Here is a 20,889-nt window from a genome sequence, read left to right as displayed (position 1 = left end):
CTTAGTGTGAAAATTAAATTCAGAGAAGTCTACATAGCCTTTGACATATATATGAGAATCTTCCAAATAATTGTAGAGAGGGAAAAGTCTTCTTAAGAAATAGATCCAGGGGCACCTGGGTGGCTCAGTCGGTTAGTGTCTGACTTTAGCTCAGGTCATGATCTTGCTGTTCATGAATTTGAGGCCCGCATCAGGCTCTGTGCTGACAGATCAGAGCCTGGAGCTTGCTTCAGATTCTGTGTCTCCCTCTGTCTGTCTGCCCCTCCCCCACTCACGTTTTGTCTCACTCTTTGTCTCAAAAATAAACATTAAAATATTTTTTAAGAAAAAAATCTAAAGACATATACAAAAATATATACAGAAAAAACAATATAATGAATTTTCATAATTGATCTTTAAGTGTTGGTTATGTTAGTCCCATGGGATTATTTAACAAAGTGTGTGAATTTGTACGTTTAATAGAAAATAAGGGGGCGCCTGGGTGGCGCAGTCGGTTAAGCGTCCGACTTCAGCCAGGTCACGATCTCGCGGTCCGTGAGTTCGAGCCCCGCGTCGGGCTCTGGGCTGATGGCTCAGAGCCTGGAGCCTGTTTCTGATTCTGTGTCTCCCTCTCTCTCTGCCCCTCCCCCGTTCATGCTCTGTCTCTCTCTGTCCCAAAAAATAAATAAAATGTTGAAAAAAAAAAAAAATTTAAAAAAAAAAAAATAGAAAATAAGTTTCTAGCTACAAATGGATTCTTTTTAATCAGAATTGAGGTATTTGTTTCACTTCAAATTATAATCCATGTTTCTAAAAGAAAGTTCTAGCAGAGAACAAGTGTTTTTAAAATGGAATTACTGGGGCGCCTGGGTGGCGCAGTCGGTTAAGCGTCCGACTTCAGCCAGGTCACGATCTCGCGGTCCGTGAGTTCGAGCCCCGCGTCGGGCTCTGGGCTGATGGCTCGGAGCCTGGAGCCTGTTTCCGATTCTGTGTCTCCCTCTCTCTCTGCCCCTCCCCCGTTCATGCTCTGTCTCTCTCTGTCCCAAAAATAAATAAAAAACGTTGAAAAAAAAATTAAAAAAAAAAATAAAATGGAATTACTTCTGGATAATGTTATGTGATAATATGGAAATTTATAATGGAAGAGTAGTTTTTTTTTTTTTTAATTTTTTTTTTCAACATTTATTTATTTTTGGGACAGAGAGAGACAGAGCATGAACGGGCGAGGGGCAGAGAGAGAGGGAGACACAGAATCGGAAACAGGCTCCAGGCTCTGAGCCACCAGCCCAGAGCCTGACGCGGGGCTCGAACTCCCGGACCGCGAGATCGTGACCTGGCTGAAGTCGGACGCTCAACCGACTGCGCCACCCAGGCGCCCCTGTTTTTGTTTTTTAAGAAGAAAATGGTATTATTCTAATCTCACAAAGCACATGTTTTCAAACAGCTAACAGATTTAAAGTGCATTAAGAGTGTTCAGGTGTTTCCACATTATGTTGGGGTTAGGTAAGCAATCTAGGGAATATTTATAGAAAAAAAGAACATTTGATTGCTAAGCTCTATCTCTTCTTGTTCTCAAAGCACTTTATGTTATGTTTCATGACATAAATAGCACAGATAGCATTCTCAGCCAGAGATTAGGAGCAATTTCTCTGCAATCATAAATCCTCCAAAATCTCTTGCAAAGGAATTATTCAAACGCGGACATTTGCCTAAACAAATGATGAAGATATAGGAATGGTGGCTACTATACAAAAGCTCTATTAATATTAACAGTAGCTAGCATACAAAAACTTCTATTAGTCCACAGTCTGATTTGGGGGGCTATAATATATGTATTTTAGAACTAATATTTGCTTAGTACATCAATTTATGTTCTAACAGTTCACTTATTACACTTTCCTAATAGATTTCTTTTTTGTATGTGTGATTATTTTTGATGGATTGGCTATTTATTTGAACAAGTATGTAAAACAGATTGCTATGTAACAAAACTACTCCCACATTATTTGGTCTGGGAAGACTATTTTTAGAGTCTACACCTATTTTCAGTGTAGAGTCTATACTAAGTTTTTGGCTTATAGCCTCTTGAGTGTTTAAAATTTAACAAATCATACCTGAATACTGAACACCTACCTATTCTACAAATTGAAACTAATCTGAGTTTATCTTTTCTTTTTCCTCTTCCTCTTTGTGCCCCATTTCCCTTCCTGTTGGTGTGAATGTGTTTCTCCTTGCTTGCTTTCTTCCTTTATTCTTGGCTGCTTTTAAGAGGTTTTAGGTGCCTTTCTTCATCAGCAGTGTTCTAAAATTTCACAATGTTATTTTCTGGTGCATGTCATTGTTTTCATTAATTGTACTGACACTCACCTCACCTTCTAAATTTAGAGATTCCTGCATCTCAGTTCTAGGAATTGTTTTTGTATTATGCCTTTAACAATTTTTTCAAACTCTAGTTTTATGTGTTCTTCCTGTTTGAAATGGGCATTAATCAGATTTTGAAATTACAAGATTCATACTTTTTTTTTAAGTTTATTTATTTATTTATTTTGAGAGAGAGAGAGAGAGCACGAGCAGCAGAGGTGGAAAGAGAGAGAAGGAGAGGGAAAATCCTTAGCAGGCTCCGCACTGTCAGCACAGAGCGTGATCCAGGGCTCGATCCCACGAACTGTGAGATCATGAGCTGAATCAAAACCAAGAGTTGGGCACTTAACCAACTGAGCCACCCAGGATCCCCCAAGATTGCCTCTTAATACTGACATTTTCTCTCCTATTGACCTGTTCTGTATCTTTAATTTCTCCTTTATGCTTTATTTCATAGATTCTACCTTGAGTATGCATATATATATACATATATATGTATACACACACACAATTTTTAAGAGTGCTTTCTTATTTGTTGCTATCGTGTTGAAATAGTGTATACATTAATATCAATTTAAAGAAAAAGTTTGACATATGCTGCAGTAGAATTTGAAACTATATAATCCCTTTCATAGTTAACTTCACCTTTATGAGTTAGTTTTGTTCTAAATCACACTGTAATACAGTAATTCAAAATAGGAGAGATAGTTTACCAGACCAAAAAAAAACAAAAAACAAAAAACAAAACTAAAGGAGTTCAAGGAGTTCGTGACCACTAAGTCACACCATAATACATAAATATATGATTTTTACTATATGATATATGTGTGTAGGAATTTCAATTAAACAAGGTAAAGATGCTTATATCATTCCCAAACAACTTGAAAACTCAGTTGACATCATTAATAGAACTGACCTATGAAAGTTATGCCTTTCTAATCCTAAATCACTTTTAGAACAAGTTTTGAAAGCTAATCTTTCATTTGGGTATCATATTCTAAAGGAAAATTTTATTCAATATATAATGTTAGTAATTCACTAAATTACATGGGACTGTTTTTTTTTTAAGAAAAATAATGAATACCTCACCAATTTGCAAAGATTTTCAAAGCATATGTGAACTAAATAATTGAATGCCTTTGCTAATTTTTCTCAGCGTGCATACTTATAATTGCAATTATCTTTTCAAGGTAACAATTCAGTATTTATCTTACTCTTTTAAATTATTCTTGAGGTGTTTATCGTTTGATGAGGTTTTAGTTTCCGGCTACATATATAATAGTTGAAACATGATAGCTAATAGTAATTACAACTCAGCTATTTGCCCTCTCTATTCTCTAAAAATGTATGTCAGTCTTTCTGTAGGCGCTAGTAATTTTCCTTGAAGTTACTTTAGTTTTTGTCAAAAGTTTGTGAGTAGACTAAAAAAGAATTTTGTTAGCTCTTAGCTGTTTCCTAATCACTTTAAGTTGGTCAGTAGAACAAAAGTGACTATGGTCTTCAAGAACTGTCTTCCTCTGTGATGTGGCCGCTCTATCAGGAAGCTTGAGTGAGCAGCACGGGGTTTGCTACAGTGAGGGCACATTCTGCAAAAATAGGCATTTAAAAGGCTGAGCAATGCATTTGTGAGAAGGATATATTACTCATATTTTCTCAACTCCTTTCATTATCCTTTAGAAAGAAATAATCCAGGGGCACCTGGGTGGCTCCGTCGGTTGAGCATCTGACTGTTGGTTTTGGGTCAGGTCACGATCTTGCAGTTTCCTGAGTTCAAGTCCCGTGTCAGGCTCTGTGCTGGCAGTGTAGAGCCTGCTTGGCATTCTCTGTCTTTATTTCTCTCTTCCCCTCCCCTGCTCATGCTGTCTCTGTCTCTCTCAAAATAAATAAATAAACTTTAAAAAGATAGAAATAAATAATCCAAAATTAAATGTTCAGAATTCAAACTGAATCATACAATTAAATGGAATTGAATGAATAAAAAGTATGATTCCTCTGAAAGACTGTTATAAACAGACCTCAAAATATGTAAAGCTTCAAACAGAAGAAAAGTATATTTCCTGCTCACATAAAATACTAAATATGTGTTCCTGATCAGTGAAACATCTCTCCTCCAACATCTTCAATGTCTGGCTTCCAAATATCGTGCCCCAGGGCACTGGAAAGGGAAAAAGAAAGACAAATCATGTGTGGGAGGTTTGGGTGGGCTAGTCTGGAAGTGGTGCGCTTCTCTTCTGTTCACATAAACCTGAATCATAAATGAAACATCAGTTCTTTGGCTGTTCCTGTGTCTCACATGTTCTAGCTTTTGGACTAGCAATCATGCCATCAGTTCTGGTTCTCAGGTCTTCAGACCTGGACTGTAACTACACCATTGATTCTCCTGAATCCCCAGCTCACTGACTATAGATCTTAGGACTCCTCAGTCTCCATAGTCATATAAGCCAGTTTCTTATAACATGTATATTATTTGTGTGTATATATACACACATAATGTATATGTTATACATATATACCTATATATATCTATATATATATATCTATATATATCTATATCAGGTCCTATTGGTTCTATTTCTGTGAAAAACCCTAATATAATTTCCAAGATGAAATTTTATTTTCTCTAATAGTATATCTCAAAATGTAATTTGCTCAGGGTTACACAAAGAGTAAAGGCAAGCTGGCCTAAAGCCTACAGTCTTTCCACTATAACACCCCACAGATCTCTCCTTTCCCTGCTCATTGATTCTTATGTGAAATAAAACAGATTTTTCTCTCTCCAACATTTTTTGCAAGATTTTGATATTATTGCTTCAGCCTCAATGATGTTATTCCAATAGGGTTATGATACATGTTTATATTTGGCTTTTTTTTTTTTCTTACCTCATCTCCTTGGTTATTTTTTTGAAAAGTTGAGCCCATTAGAGCACCATCCCTTTATATTCATAAGTATAAAACCATGGTTAATTTTTTAGATATCTATTTTCTTTCTCATTTGAAGTAAATGTAATTGATTTTTTTGCAGGCTTGCTTTACACCAACTATTTTCTTCTATGGTTTTTTTCTAACTTAAAATTCTGCAATGACTTTCTTACATTTCTGCCAATTCTCTATTACAAAGAAAGCTATGTCCCACATTAGTTTGTTATTGCTGCAAAATAATTTACCATGGACTTAATGACTTAAAACAACCACATATTTATTATCTTGAAACTTCAATAGATCAAAAGACCATGCAGCAGTGTTTAACTGGGTTTTCTGATTTGGGATCTCACCAGCCTGCAAGCTAGGTGTCAGCTGGGGCTGTGATCGTCTCTGAAGCCTTATTGGTTAAAGTACTATTTCCAGTCTCCTTGTGGCTGTAGAACTCTGATTCTTCTCTTTGTTGTCGTAGTTGGTGGTGGTGGTTGTCGGCCAGGGACCTCTCTGAGTTCTTGGATACATACTGCTTACAGTTCTTGTCACTTGGGTTTGTCCATATGACCTTGCAGATAATAGATGGATAGATAGGTAGATAGATAGATAGATAGATAGATAGATAGATAATATAAACATATAGACAGATATTGATCGTGTGTTTGTGTGAGCCTTATACATATTTATCTTATTGTAATTATAGGACTGATATTTCATCATTTCTGCCATACTGTACTAGTTAGAAGCAAATCCCAAGCCCCACCTGCACTCAAGGGGAGGGGATCACATGGGATGTGTCTCACTGGGGATCACCTTAGGGTATATCTGTAATGTGCCCTAACTCTTTATTTGATGTTTGTTCTAAACAAAATATATCTTTATTTTGTTTTATTTTAGATGGCAAGTGTTAATGGTGATTAGATCACATTTCACATGAATAATTAAGCATGTGTGGACCTGTTTTTTAGTGTGTTCTATATAATTTTGAGTCAATGTGCTCCATATAATCCCATTAGCCAGTTATGTCTTGGAATTTCATCTTAAGAAAATGAATTAATAAGCCAGCATTTGAAAAGTGATGCATTTTTACTTGCATCATTTTGTTAGATATGGTCAGGAAGTAGGCCACACTGGTTGTGAGTGCTTTGGACAGTGAGATAAGCTTATACTATCTTTCTGGTTCTTTCCCACTCGGTAAGTCATCTACTTTGAAAATAAAAGAGCAGAGCTGCCTTCATTTCAAAAGATTAAGAAATACACAGTGAGTGCTTACTATGGGCCAGACATCATGCTAGGACATTGACAGTAAGAAAGGGAAATGAATAAAATCATTCATCCTCTGCCCTGGTAAAGTTTTCATTTTAGTGAGGAAGATTTAATATTTATATATCAAGTATAAATTGAGGTAAGTACAAGGTGCCTTGTATTTGCACATATAGGAGAAACCTAGCTAAATTCTAAAGGGTAGGTGGAATAGGCTGAATAGTGGCCCTTTAAGATATCAGGCTGTAATTAATCTGGAACCTGTAAATGTTAGAATATGTAGAAAAAAAGGATTTGCAAATGTGATTAAGTTAAGAATCTTGAGATGGGGAGATCATTGAAGCGGGCTCTAATATAATCACACGCATCCTTATAAGAAGGAGGCAGAGAGGAATTTGACATGGAAGAGAAGACAGTGGAACCACAGAGACAGAAATTGGAGTGATCCATCACAAGCCAACGAATGCTGAGCCACCAGAAACCAGAAGAAGCAAGGAATGGATTTTCCCTTAGTGATTCTGAGGGAGCAGGACCCTGCTGACACATCGATTCCAACCCAGTGAAACTGATTTTGAATTTTTGGTCCCCGGAACTAGAAGAGATACTTGTTTTGTGATTTTATGCCACCAACTTTGTGGTAATCTTTTACACAAGCCTTAAGAAACTAATAGAGAAGGTATTACAGACAGAAAGAACTGCTTGAACAGTCATAGAGTAGAAAGTAGATGGTAGATGCTGGGCACTGGAGTACCTCTGCATTACTGGAAAGCAAAAACTGAGTAGAAACGGTGAGAATCAAGGCTCCTTGACAAAATGAATACAAATTATGGTGGCCTTACATGGCATGCTAAATACATTGTCTTATAGGACATAAAGAGTTATGAAGGATTTTTTTTAAAATTTTTTTTAACGTTTATTTATTTTTGAGACAGAGAGAGACAGAGCATGAACGGGGGAGGGGCAGAGAGAGAGGGAGACACAGAATCGGAAGCAGGCTCCAGGCTCTGTGCCATCAGCCCAGAGCCCGACGCGGGGCTTGAACTCGCGGACCGTGAGATCATGACCTGAGCTGAAGTCGGACGCTTAACCGACTGAGCCACCCAGGTGCCCCAGGAGTTATGAAGGATTTTTAAGTAGAAGGGGCACCTGGCTGGCTCAGTCAGTGGAGCATGCAACTCTTGATCTTGGGGTTATAAGTTCGAGCCCCATGTTGGGTGTAGAGATTACATAAAAATAATTTTTTCAAAAAAAGAATTTTTAAGCAGGAGAGTAATACATTATTATTAAATGCTCCACTCTGGGAAGTAATATAAGATATGGTTTGAAGTAGGGAAATAGAGAAGGTAAGAGAAACTAAATAAGTACAAGCAGTAACACCTGTTATGTTATTTTACACTCTCAAAGGTTCTCAGAGTGACAATGGGATCAAGGGAATATTGTTTTGAGAAATGCTTGGCCAATAAAAATCTAAAATTCAGCAGGATTCGGTGATTAGGGAGGTGGTATGAGAAAGGGAGAATAAACCTAAGATGAGTACCAAGTTCTGACTCAAAATTATGAAGTTGAGAGTGGTGTTGTAACTGAGCACTTGCTTTGTTCAATTTCACTTATGAGAAGCAGTTTGAAGGAGCAAATGCTTCCCGTTTTGGGCATGTGAAGTTTGAGATATCCTTGGGGGTGTCCAGTAGTAAGCTGGCTGTACAAGTCTAATGTGAGAAAACAGGCAGAGCTGAAGGGAAAAGCAGTTCATCTTATCAATACACATTCAGCACAGAGTTAAGCTTGTTTTTATGACAGGGATTGCAAATTGATATGTGATTTTCTGGAAAAAAAAACCCACTTTGATCTCTATAGAAGAGAGAAAGCTATTTACAAAGAGTTTTCCACATTTGGCTTTTTTAGATGATTTCTTAAGCCAAAATGCCTTAGATATTTTGGATATTCTAAAAAAAAAAACACTAAATAAAATATTTCTGCTTATTTTAACAACCCCATAAATAAGCATTATGGATCCTATTTGTCCCAGTTTGTAAGCATGCATTCTGAGGCTCAGAGGGGATTTTAAGTATGCAACCCGGAGAAATTCTCCTAGTAAGTAGAAGCTAGAATTTAAGCTACAGTTTCTGTGATGCATAATTTCAGTAATTTTTCTACTGTATCATGCTGTCTCTTGCTTTTAATATACCTCTTCTCTAAGCTAGATGATTCTTATTGGTAGCATTTCTTGAAACTGATTTTTAAAATCAGTTTATAGTACCATATAACAGAACTGAAAATGTTACAGAAATTAATTTTCAAAACAAATTATAGTCCTATAATGTATAGCATAGCACTAAACATAGAGTGGGTGTCCCAAATGTCATATATTAATTGTTGGCTGACAATTTTGATTGTACCAATCAAGCCAAGATTCATCACCAAATTTTCATTTTAAAAGATGATGAGTTGTGTAAAGCCAAAGTATTATTTTAACTTCTCTTACACAGAAATCTTCTGTCTCTGATAGACTTTTTTTTTTAACTTATTTAAGCAAAGACTTGGTCTCTGTCACTCTAATAATTAAATTCTTTCCAAAGGAACTCTAGCTGAGAACAGAAACTTCCTTATTTAGAATCTGAAGTGAGGGGCGCCTGGGTGGTGCAGTCGGTTAAGCGTCCGACTGCAGCCAGGTCACGATCTTGCAGTCCGTGAGTTCGAGCCCTGCGTCGGGCTCTGGGCTGATGGCTCAGAGCCTGGAGCCTGTTTCCGATTCTGTGTCTCCCTCTCTCTCTGCCCCTCGCCCGTTCATGCTCTGTCTCTCCCTGTCCCAAAAAAAATAAATAAACGTTGAAAAAAAAATTAAAAAAAAAGAATCTGAAGTGAAATACCCTTTTGCAAATCTGTTTTAATTTTGTGATCCTTATTCTTACACTTGTTTTTCTTATTCAATGGTGACAATATTTAGCTATGTTCTTCTCTAGTTGCAAAGGGAACTGTATTTTGTTAGGAATATTTGAAAATACATTCACAAAAAGTGTATTTGATTAAGGAAAAATGTTGACAATTTTCTTCCTCAAGAACAAATTTTTTTTCATATTACCAATGCTTTGGTTGGTTTTCTGCCCTATATGGACACATATTTAAAAGCCATTTCCATCACTAGCCTGGTTCCTAAGAACTTGGATTTGTTCCCACTATTCCCTGTCTACCAGGTTTAAAGTTGTAATAGTGACCATTTGGAGAATTCTAGTTGAGCATCAGGCTTCTCTGAACTATAAGCCTGGACAGGCCAGCTGCTTCTCAGGAACTCGTCTCTAGGGTTGGGTTCCACATGCTCATTTCTATCGCAACCAAGCACATCCCTCTGTCTGGGGTATGCTCTATTTTTTAGTAATCATTGAAATCAAGTAGGCTTTAATACTTCAATCAAGTCATGCTGAATCAGAAAAGAATTAATATTTATACAAGCATACCTCAGAAATATTGTAGGTTTGGTTCCATACCACCACACTAAAGCAAATACTGCAACAAAGTTAATAAAGGTGTTTTTGGAACATATAAAAGTACAGTGCATATAAAAGTTATGTTTATACTATATGGTAGTCTATCAAGTACACAATAGCATAATATCTAAAAAGCACTTGTATACTTTAATGAAAAAATGCTTTCTTACTAAAAATGCTAACCATCATCTGAGTTTTCCATAATCACTGATCACAGGCCACCATAATAAATATAATAATAATAAAATTTGAAATATTGTGAGAAGTACCAGAACTTGATGCAGGCACAAAGTGAGCATATGCTGTTGGAAAAAAAAAATGGCGCTGATGGACTTAACTTCAGGCAGGGTTGCCACAAACCTTCAATTTGTAGAATCACAGTATATGTGAAGTACAATAAAATGAGGTATGTCAGTAGAAACAAAAAATATTCAAAAATGTCCAAGATAACCATGCACAGTAATAACTTTGGAGATGATCAGTGGTAATGAAAATGAATGAGCAATTCTGAAAAACACTTAGGAAAATTTGTTTGCAAAGACAGATTCGGTTTAGAATGATGACAACTTATCAGGTCTATAATATTGGTATACTAACTGCCTTATTAACAGTAGTGGGGAAACTGATTAGAAAAGATAATTTTGGTTTCAAGATATATTACATTTGAGAGTAATCTGATTATTAAAATAACTATTAAATTTATTACGAAAGAACTATATTACCTAGGGGCGCTGGGTGGCTCAGTCGGTTAAGCGTCTGACTCTTGATTTTGGCTCAGGTCATGATTCCACAGTTCATGGAATCAAGCCCTGTGAAGGGCTCTGTACTGACAGTGTGAAGATTGCTTGGGATCCTCTCTCTCTCTCTCTCTCTCTCTCTCTCTCTCTCTCTGCCCCACCCCTGCTCTCCTCACATGCACTTTCTCTTTCTCTCTCTCAAAACAAGTAAACATTAAAAAAAGAAAAGAAAACTACATTACACAAAATCTCCGTGATATTACTCAGTTTTAGAGAAGAGAAAATAAGAGTGAGTGTTAAATATGAACTAGTATCTCTCAGTCAGTCCATACAGAGAGATGGCCTGTGTTTCATTTTTATGTTATGTTTATTTTAAAACTTTCTGATAAAACAATCCCACTTATAGTGCCCATATAATACACATGGTAAAACAGATATAAAACAAAAGGGGATTCTTAACATGGTAGCTAATTAACTAAGGAGTGAATTCCCACCCCCATTTAAAGGTATTCAAATACAAAAACAAGCTAAAATTCTCTGGCTGGACTGGTGCCCCAAATTGCCAATTTATATTTATTTAATTTATTTTATTTATTTCTTTTAGTTAATATCCCATGATGTTCTTTCCCAGCAGGTTACGTCCTGGTAAGATTGCTTTCTCCTGAGGGCAGGCTTTGTTAAGAAGAACAGAATGATCTGGCATGTTTAAAAATGGTTCATTTTCTTCTCTCCTTGCCAGAAGCATGAGGGCATTTTTCTCTGGTTTACACTCTAAATAGCTTGTAAAGCTCCTAGAGGTAAAACTCACAAAAGTGTAGAGCTTCCCTGTAACTGGGTCCCCCTGGAGACTTTCTCACACTTGTCTGAAGTGAGCCTCCATCAATTCATCAACTACAGTTCAGGTTTTCCTATCCTGGCACTGGTTCCCACAGAGGGTTCTGCTCTGGTAAGTTGTGATTTTCCATATTTGCCTCTCTGTCTCTCCACCTAACGCTCTGCCTTGTGACTTCACTTTTCTAATGAATTTACGAAAAGTTGTTGATTTTTTCAGTTTGTTCGTTTTGTTACTTGTTATTAGGAGTGAATGACAACTTCTAAGCTCCTTACATAACAATAGCAATATTTCATTTTAGGGGGTGGGAAATTACAGAAATCTGGGAACAGAAATCTACACAGCATGCCAGTTGAAATAGGGTAATTATTATACTTATTTTACAGATGGTTAGCAGACTCAGAGGGATTACATAATTAGCTTATGATTTTACATCAGCAATTGGCAAATACATGTTTTAAATAAGTCCTGGCATTAATATTACATGCTAGACTTTCTTAGAACAATGAAAGCAAGTTTATGGAATTTCCATTTTTTAAAGCTGGAATACACATATCTCAGACACTCATCATCTTGTAAGTCACTAATCAAGCACTCAAACACATTTAAGTATTAGGCATGTAACATAACTGTATGAAATGGCAAGAAATGGATAGATATTAAAAAAAAGGAGAACTTAACATGGTAGTTAACTAAGGAGTGAATTCCCACCCCATTTAAAGGCGTTCAAATACAAAGTTAGAACAAAAATAAACTTAAATTCTCTGGCTGCCCCAATTTGGTGCCCCAAATTGCCAGTTTTTATTTCTTTCTTTCTTAAAGATTTTATTTTCTAAGTAATCTCTACACCCAGCATAGGGCATGGACTTACAACCCTGAGATCAAGAGTCCCATGCTCTACTGACTGAGCCAGCCAGGTGGCCCCCTCTCCAAATCGCCAGTTTTTTTAAAAACCTTATAAGCGATTAAATTCTAGGTTATTTTGTGAATTTTTCAATTTTTAACACCACATAAAACAATTTGATTATGATTTTCAATCATTTTGAATTCACCTAAACATAAGAAATCAGGATTTATGTCCTTAAACTATTGGTTCAAATCCAGGACTAAAATATCTCACATAGAAAACCAAAAAAGAAAACGAATACATACCAAAAATAAAGTTGAAAATAAATTATAAGACAAGCTAAAAATAAAACATATGGGAACAAAACAAATATACTTATCCTGAAAGTAATCTGATTGTAGAGTTCTAACTCTCCTGAAAGTAATCTGATTGCAGAGTTCTAACTCTCACTAAATATTGTGTTAGGTAAAAATACAAACTTTTGCAAACCCTACATCATTCAAACCTCACAATAATGATATCAATAACAACTCTTTTCCCTAAATCCTCAAAATTACACGTTATTATTGTTATTATTAGCAGTTTTTATGGTCCAAGTGACTTTTTAAAAGACTTATCCTCCTAATACAAATGTTCACCATTTCCTCTTGCATTTCAGGTCTTCCTTACAGAATAATTTCCTTCTACTGAAATAACATCCTTAAAAGTTCCTTTAGTGACCATCTCTTGGACATATGATAATTTTGTCTGAAACTGTCTTTATTTTTCTCTTGCTCTTGAGAGAGAATGTCTTTGGATATTTATTGGTTGCTATAGAGTGAGTGTGGCAAAATTTTCTTTTGCAAAAATATAGAAGCCTAGTACTCACCTGTTTCCTCTTCATTTTTATCATTCCCTCAGTTGCCACTATCATCATCATCATCATCATCATAACTGTGACTCTCTGTTTCTGAATTTAAATTTAAGAAAAACATTTCAATATTTTTTCATGTAAGATAATTTGACTAATGTCATAAAAATTTAAGATACTTAGTTTTATTCTTTCATTTAAATTCTAGTTTGTGGCAATTTATCAGTTTAGAAGTATAAACCTTAAGCTGTCTTGATGCAGCTTCAAAAAGGTTAAAATCTGGATTCATGAAATTAATCGCTCTTTCCTTCTTCCCTTGATCATTTTAACTCTGATCCAAATAAACAATTTAAATCTATTTGTGAAGAGATAATTATGCCAATTAAATTCAGTTGACTGCTCTCAAAAACTTAGAGCTTGGAAAATTAGTCTTTACAAGTTGTTGTAAATCTTTTTAATTCACAGCTAAGTTATTGGGGTACTTTGGTGGCTTAGTTGGTTAAGCATCCTACTTCGGCTCAGGTCATGATCTCGCAGTTTATGGGCTCGAGCCCCACGTCAGGCTCTGTGCTGACAGCTCAGAGCCTGGAGCTTGCTTCAGGTTCTGTGTCTCCCTCTCTCTCTGCCACCCCCCCTCTCTTTCTCTCAAAAATAAGTAAACAAAAAAAAATAACTTGGTTATTTTGAAAGTCTTGTGGATACTGAGAACATTATGGGCTTAGCATTAGATATGTATCCTATGTGTTTTGTAATTTTTACTATCTAATTTATATTGAGTAATCTTGAATAATCTAACTTTATTTCTGTAGGAATCATGGAATAAAAGTCCATGGTTGTTTATTTAAAAAGAAGAAGAAGAAGAAGAAGAAGAAGAAGAAGAAAGAAAGCAAGCCTGTCTCTTTAATTCCCCACCCAAGCTTGGTGGGAAAGCCAAAGAACATGAGAAAATTATAGAATCCATTGTTTCAAATATTCATTTTTTTAGGTTTATTTATTTGTTTATTTGAGAGAGAGAGAGAGAGAGAGAGAGAGAGAGAGAGTTAGTGAGCATGAACTGGAGAGGTACAGAGAGAGAGGGCGAGACAGAGAATCCCAAGCAATCTCTGCACTGTCAGAGCAGAGCCTGACATGGGGCTTGATCTCATGAATCATGAGATCATGACCTGAGCCAATATCAAAAGTCTGATGCTTACCCATCAGTGGGAAGGCCTTTCACTTCCACTTTCTAGAATCCTGCTTACCTTTTTTTAAATACTTCTTCTGGCCTTGGCTCTGGTATATATAATTTCTGACCTAATTTTCACTTTCTTGCCCATAGTTCATCTGTCTTCAAAATTTGTCCATACTTGAACTAAATTATTAATCAATCCATCTATTAGCTTTCACCTTCGGCAAGTCTCCTAAGTTCTCCTTCATGTGGCTTTTGTGAGTACAGACAACTCTGGTAAGACCAAAACCTCTCTTGGCTTTCAATCTAATAGACTCAGTTTTTTGACATTTTTAAGGCCTCTATTTCATAGATCAATAAGACTTGGAAAACAAATTGAAAGCATTAATGTCATTTCAAATTGACAACTTGCCTGTTCAAAAGAAAGCATCTGATCTGTGGGTGGAAATGTGTTAAGGACTTTACAGAGAATATGCTGATAAAGTTGACTTTTTCACAGCAGCGCAGTCTCAATGGTGTCCTGCATTTGATAAAATGACCCCTCAGATAATAGAAGACCCAACAAAAAATTGTAGTAGTTAAAACTTTGAAGTGCAAATTCTCAGCATCCACCAATGATAACCAAATAAATTCAAAAAAGTTTCTTAACCTTTTTTGTGTTGTGACTTCTTCATCTATAAAATACGCATAATAATAATGAATCAGGCAAGTAGCTGATGGAGGGATAAACAAATTCATGCACAGAGTAAACACTCAGTAAGTGCCACCTTGTTATGATTTTACTGTTCCTTTTGAAATCAGAAACATTTTGATTCTGCAAATCTCCAGCTCCTATCTACAAATCTCTCCAGTCTGAGAGATTGTTCCTGTCCTTCATTCTCTTAGCAAAGAATGTTGTATCAAAAGATATCAAAGAATGTTGAATGTTGTATCAATTCCTCAATTACAAACAAACATTCACTCTAGGTTCTGGAGTCTGAGCCTAACTATAGAATCTACTCATATATTAAAAATAGCAGATGACACATCTGTATTATCTGTCCCAGAGGATGCAAAGTATAGTTAAGTGCAACTCTAGCTGGCTTTGTTGTGATAAAGGCTCTGTGCCATTGAGTTACAATCTTGAACCAAGATTATACCTGGAAAGATGATTTCCTCTGTGTTAGTGGTCTTAACACTGGAGTGCACCTAAACTCCTTAAACTCTTGTTAAATGCAGCTTCCAGGACCACTCTAAAACCTACTAAATAAGAATTTCTGTGGGGCTATGCTTCAAGAAAATGCATTTTAACATGTACCCTAAGTAACTTTGAAGCAGATGGTAGTTGGTTACAACAGGATTGGAAAACCCCTCTCAAGTGCTATAACTAAAGGCCCAAGTGAGATAACTACAGAAGCCTAATGAACCTATTCACCCAGTCAACCCAATGTAATGTGAGATTAGTCCACCACTTACACATGCATGCCAATTTCCAAAGTAGTATCTGTCCAAGTATATTCTTTGGCCATTGCCATGGAAGATAACGCACATGGTGCAAGAAGCATGATGTTCCTCAGTTGTATTTCACAGAGTGAACATGAAGTTTAAGCCATGCCCTATAGAATGGGGAGCCAATTTGCATATTTGACATGTTTGAGGAACTGAAAACTTACACTCCTTAATATTGCATATCAGGGAGGAGAATTTACACCAGATAATGTAAAAATAGACATGGAGCAGATCATAGAATGTTTTGTAGGTTAAAGTAATGATTTTGAATTGTATTTTGAGAGCTAGGGGAAGCATTTATAGATGACCACTTTTGCCGCTGTGTAGAGAGTGTGTTACAGGAGGCAAGAGTGGAAACAGAGGGATGAAACAGGTTAACATAGCAATTTAGGCAGGAAAGAACAATGGCATGATTAAAACAAAGCAACAGAAATGAAAAGAAGAGTTTGTATTCAAGATGTATGAAGACAGAATAAGCAAGAATTTAGAAATAAGTTGAAAGTAATGAAAAAAGGTAAAGGAAGAAATCAAGATCCTTTAAGGATTTTGAATTGGGAGAAATAGGATTTATGGTACCATCAATGGTATTTTTAAAAAAGTTGGTGAGATCTGGGAACAACTTAGACGAGATGAAGAATCAAGAACTTGATTTGGAATCTCTTAAAGTTTAGCATGTTAGATGTGAGTCAGCTTCTCAGAGGAGATGTCTGGATAAAGATGTATATTTTGAATCATCAGCATAAAAACGGAGGATCTATATAAAAGGAAATATTTCTGCCAATCCATAGAGATTTGAACTGCTTGAGAAACAGCTATTGCCATTCATCTGGTTTATGTATTGTTTCTTGTAAAATTTCATTTTCAAATGAAGAGAGTTTCCGTTCTAAGAATGCTTTTGCCATCACACCAGCAGCATCAGCATAACCTGGGAACGTGTTAGAAATATAGAATTGCAGGCCCCATGCCTGCCTTATTGAATTGCTATCTACATTTAAACAAAATTCCTAGGTTATTCATTTGCACAATGAAGTACAAGATACAAGACAGTACCACTCTATGGTATGGTGGGGAAGAGGAAAAACAGTACTACTGCTATACATGGGAAGCTGCAGCCACTGACCTGCCCTCCAGGGTTTTAAAACAACTCTGATAGAACTTTAGGGGTGCCTGAGTGGCTCAGTTGGTTAAGCGCCCCACTCTTGACTTCAGCCCAGGTCATGATCTCACGGTTCATGAGACTGAACCCCACGTTGGGCTCTGTGCTGACAGTGAGAAGCCTGCTTAAGATTCTGTCTCCCTCTCTCTCTCCCCCTCCCGCCTTGCTTTCTATCTCTCTCAAAATAAATAAAAATAAACTTTAAAAAAATAATAAAATAAATAAAATAAAACAACTCTGATCAAACTTTAATATGCATTTGTGTATTGCTGTTGCTACACACAATTACGCAAAAGGATTCACCAACCAGTACGATAAGAAAGGCATATTCATCAAGGTCAAGAATATTTTCTTCATCTATACATCCTCAGTACCTATCTAGTATTTATATGTAATGTCAGTAGGTAGTATATCGAGGGGTAGTATATCGAGTTTTTCAACTACTCTTTTAAACTTCCCTGATTCATGAAGTCAATACAAAGCCCATATGCTTCATGGCTGTTGTATCATTCTCTTTAAATTACTTTTATTATTATTCTTTAATATTATAATGTAATTTGACTTGTATAATTTTTGTGTCATTTTAATTAAAAATGCTTCCTTTCTAACTAAAAGCTACTTTAAAAATTTTTTTTAATGTTTACTTATTTTTGAGAGAGAGAGACAGAGCATGAGCAGGGGAGGGGCAAAGAGAGAGGAAGACAGAATTTGAAGCAGGCTCCAGGCTCTGAGCTGTCAGCACAGAGCCTGGCATGGGGCTTGAACTCACGAGACACAAGATCATGACCTGAGCCGAAGTCATATGCTTAACAGATTGAGCCACCCAAGCACCTGAAGCTACTTTTTATTTTAAAACTAAATGACCATTTTTTGTGTGTGTATATGTATGAATAGTTAATACAATACATCAAAATGAGTTATAGATTAATTAAATTAAGAATATCTACAGATTTATAAAAAGCTTTTATTCATAAATAAGTGTTGTAGTCCCCCCCCCCACACCCCGCCCAATAGGAACAGGATGTACAACCAACCAAGAATTTGGTTTTGATTTAAAACTGATAGCACACAGCAAGGGTTTTTATAAAGGTTTACATAATGAGGCTTTCTGGGAAGAGCAGTGAGGTTTCCAAGCAGATCCAAATGGCTTAGATGATCAGAAAAAGGAGACTACCTTGATGTTTATTATAATTACAGGGTGGAGCTGGGGTAAGGGTTCCAGTGCACATAGAGAGGGCTTGCAGTATTCAAACTTTTCTGCTGGCACTAAATGTGGAAGCACTTTTGTGGTTACAAACCCACAAAAAAGTGTTTTGGAACTCTTGAAGTTTTATTATAATTAAAAATGTTTCTAATATTGACTCTTATCTTCTGACCTAAAGAAGCCTTTACTACTGTATTAGCAGAAGTTTATCCTAAAACCTCGGCATTACCACCATAATGAGAAAATAGAGGTTGAAAAGTTCTGAACCTACTCATGACTTTACTGTTTCTACTTTTAGAGCAGGGCTGACCTTTCTCAGGCGTTGGTTTTGAAAGGAACATTCACATGACTTTTGGAGACTTTAAAAAATTAGGAACTTTACCCTTGAGTTTGATATGATTGATGTCCATACATTTTTCACTTTATAGCCATGGTGGATGGCTATGATGAAAATTGATGTTATTTTGACAATTTGATGGTAAAAACTCTAAAGCATGTTCTTTTCTAAAAATAGCACAAAATGTCTATTCTGGAAATAGGAGCCTGGTAAATCAAATCCTGGTTACCTAAAATTATCATTTCTATTACATATTCATTTTGTGCGTGTGTGTCCGCTCTTCCTAAGATTCTGACATTTAAAAATGCATGTGAAAAAACAGTTCTTTATATATGTAAACTGACATGTGTTGAAAGAACATTGTGAAGATAGAATGTGCATTTCTTCTTTTAAAAAAAAGAGCAAGAATATTTCTGCTGTTGAAATTTTTATACTCCTCAAACCCAGTTCAAATCTACTTTGTCCTTCATATTTACCCTGGTCTATCCAGATACATTCAATCTCTCCTTTGCTTAAAGATCTCAACAAGAGAAAACAACCAGGTTCGTAGATACAGAGAACAGACTAGTGGTTTTGCCAGAAGCAGAGAATGGGCAAGTGGGTGAAATGGGTTAACAGAGTCAAAAGGTACAAACTTCTAGTTATAAAATAACTAAGTCATGGAAATGTAATATACATCATGGTGACTATAGTTAATAATGCTGTGGTACATTTTTGAAAGTCACTATAATAGTAGATCTTGAAAGACCTTATCACAAGAAAAAAATGTGTAAGTATGTATGGGGATAGATGTTAACTAGACTTATACGGTGATAATTTCATAATATACACAAATATCAAATAATTATGTTGTATACTTGAAACTAACATAATTTTATAGATCAGTTATATCTCAAAAAGAGGATTTCACTGTGTAGCCTTCATTTATAGTATTTAAACATACTCTGCCTTGATTACTGCTTTGAATTTATTTAACTCTACTGAAGCTTCTACTACAAAACTTTAGTCTTGGCTTGAAGATATATATATATATATATATATATATATATATATATATATATATACACACACACACACACATGTACACATACAAGTATACATATATACATGTATGTATATACATATATGTAAATGAAATTACAATCTTTACAAGATTAAAAAGCTATATGAGAAAGCAATATAGGGAGAAAGTACATAAATAGCTCTTTGGAACTGAGCAAAATATTTGAGGATATTTGTGTCCTCTAATGTACTGACCAAAAAGCACGCATGAAAAGGAGACTCTTGGGGTGCCTGGGTGGCTCAGTCAGTTAAGCGTCTGACTTCAGCTCAGGTCATGATCTCATGGTTTGTGAGTTCGAGCCCCGCGTGGGGCCCTGTGCTGACAGCTCAGAGCCTGCTTTGGATTCTGAGTCTCCCTCTCTCTATCCCTCCCTGGCTAGTGCTCTGTCTCTCTCTGTTAAAAATAAATAAATGTAAAAATAAATTTAAAAAATTATAAAAAAAAGAAAGAAAAGGAGACTCTTAATAATGAAGTAATTATTACTTAAGTAATAATTATTACTTATTAAGTAATTATTACTTAATAATGAAGTAATATGACCCATCTTGTGAAATTCTGTCAGGTACTCTCTATGTGCTTACAAAGAGTCCATGGCAGCTGGGAGAAAGGCTATGCATGGTTTCAAAATACAGAATATCGCTCACCCAGGCTGATCTTCCAACTATGACTATTAAGAATCCAACTAACAATCGCAAACAAATTTGGAGTCTGATCTGGCACACTTTCTGGCAGTACTAGCCATAACAACAGGTTGTTTTCACTATCCCTTTGCATCATGGAAGGAGTAATGATTTATCCTCAGAGTAATAGGTTCATATACCAGATCAGATTTGCTTTCCTAGCTGGAATGTTTTGGTCAGAACCACTATTCTTGCTTTATCTATTATTTTGACATTCCACGTATCATAGGAATTTCATTTCATGGCAAACATATGGAGGGAGAACCTATTGGAGGTTCAATTATAACATCATTTGGGATACACAAACTACACATTTGGGAGGCTATCCTATAATATATGGTACATTCCTCAAAGCAGAGGCCCAGTAACAAAGGAACAGCTAAGAAATCCACTTTCCTATATCTGTAAACTTCATCAGTTGGTTAGGTTTTAGTTCCTAAAAGAGAACTAGAAAGTTTCTACTAAGGCACAGTCACGATTCTATTACATTGGAAACTGAAACAGCCCCTGACCATTTTGGGCTCTCAAG

The 20,889-nt window shown here is 36.0% G+C and overlaps 1 protein-coding gene and 1 long non-coding RNA gene across 2 annotated transcripts in view; one reads left to right on the top strand and one right to left on the bottom strand.

The window, feature by feature from the left end:
- Positions 1-20,889, top strand: part of PIK3C2G (phosphatidylinositol-4-phosphate 3-kinase catalytic subunit type 2 gamma) — a 539,869-nt gene that overhangs the window by 62,151 nt on the left and 456,829 nt on the right. The gene's annotated exons all lie outside the window — the stretch shown is intronic.
- The window catches only part of LOC147579296 (uncharacterized), a 121,434-nt gene continuing 105,447 nt past the window's right edge, over positions 4,903-20,889 (bottom strand). The window contains exons 5-6 of the long non-coding RNA XR_015253781.1: positions 13,283-13,363; positions 4,903-5,821 (exon numbers count right to left, since the gene is read on the bottom strand). This is a non-coding gene — a long non-coding RNA (uncharacterized LOC147579296). The remainder of the gene's footprint in view (positions 5,822-13,282; positions 13,364-20,889) is intronic.

Source organism: Puma concolor, chromosome B4, assembly GCF_028749965.1.
Source record: "Puma concolor isolate L17-30 chromosome B4, mPumCon1.1.hap2, whole genome shotgun sequence".
NCBI lineage: Eukaryota > Metazoa > Chordata > Mammalia > Carnivora > Felidae > Puma > Puma concolor.
The sequence above is the reverse complement of the archived record's forward strand: the minus strand, read 5'-3'. Positions and strand labels throughout refer to the sequence as shown.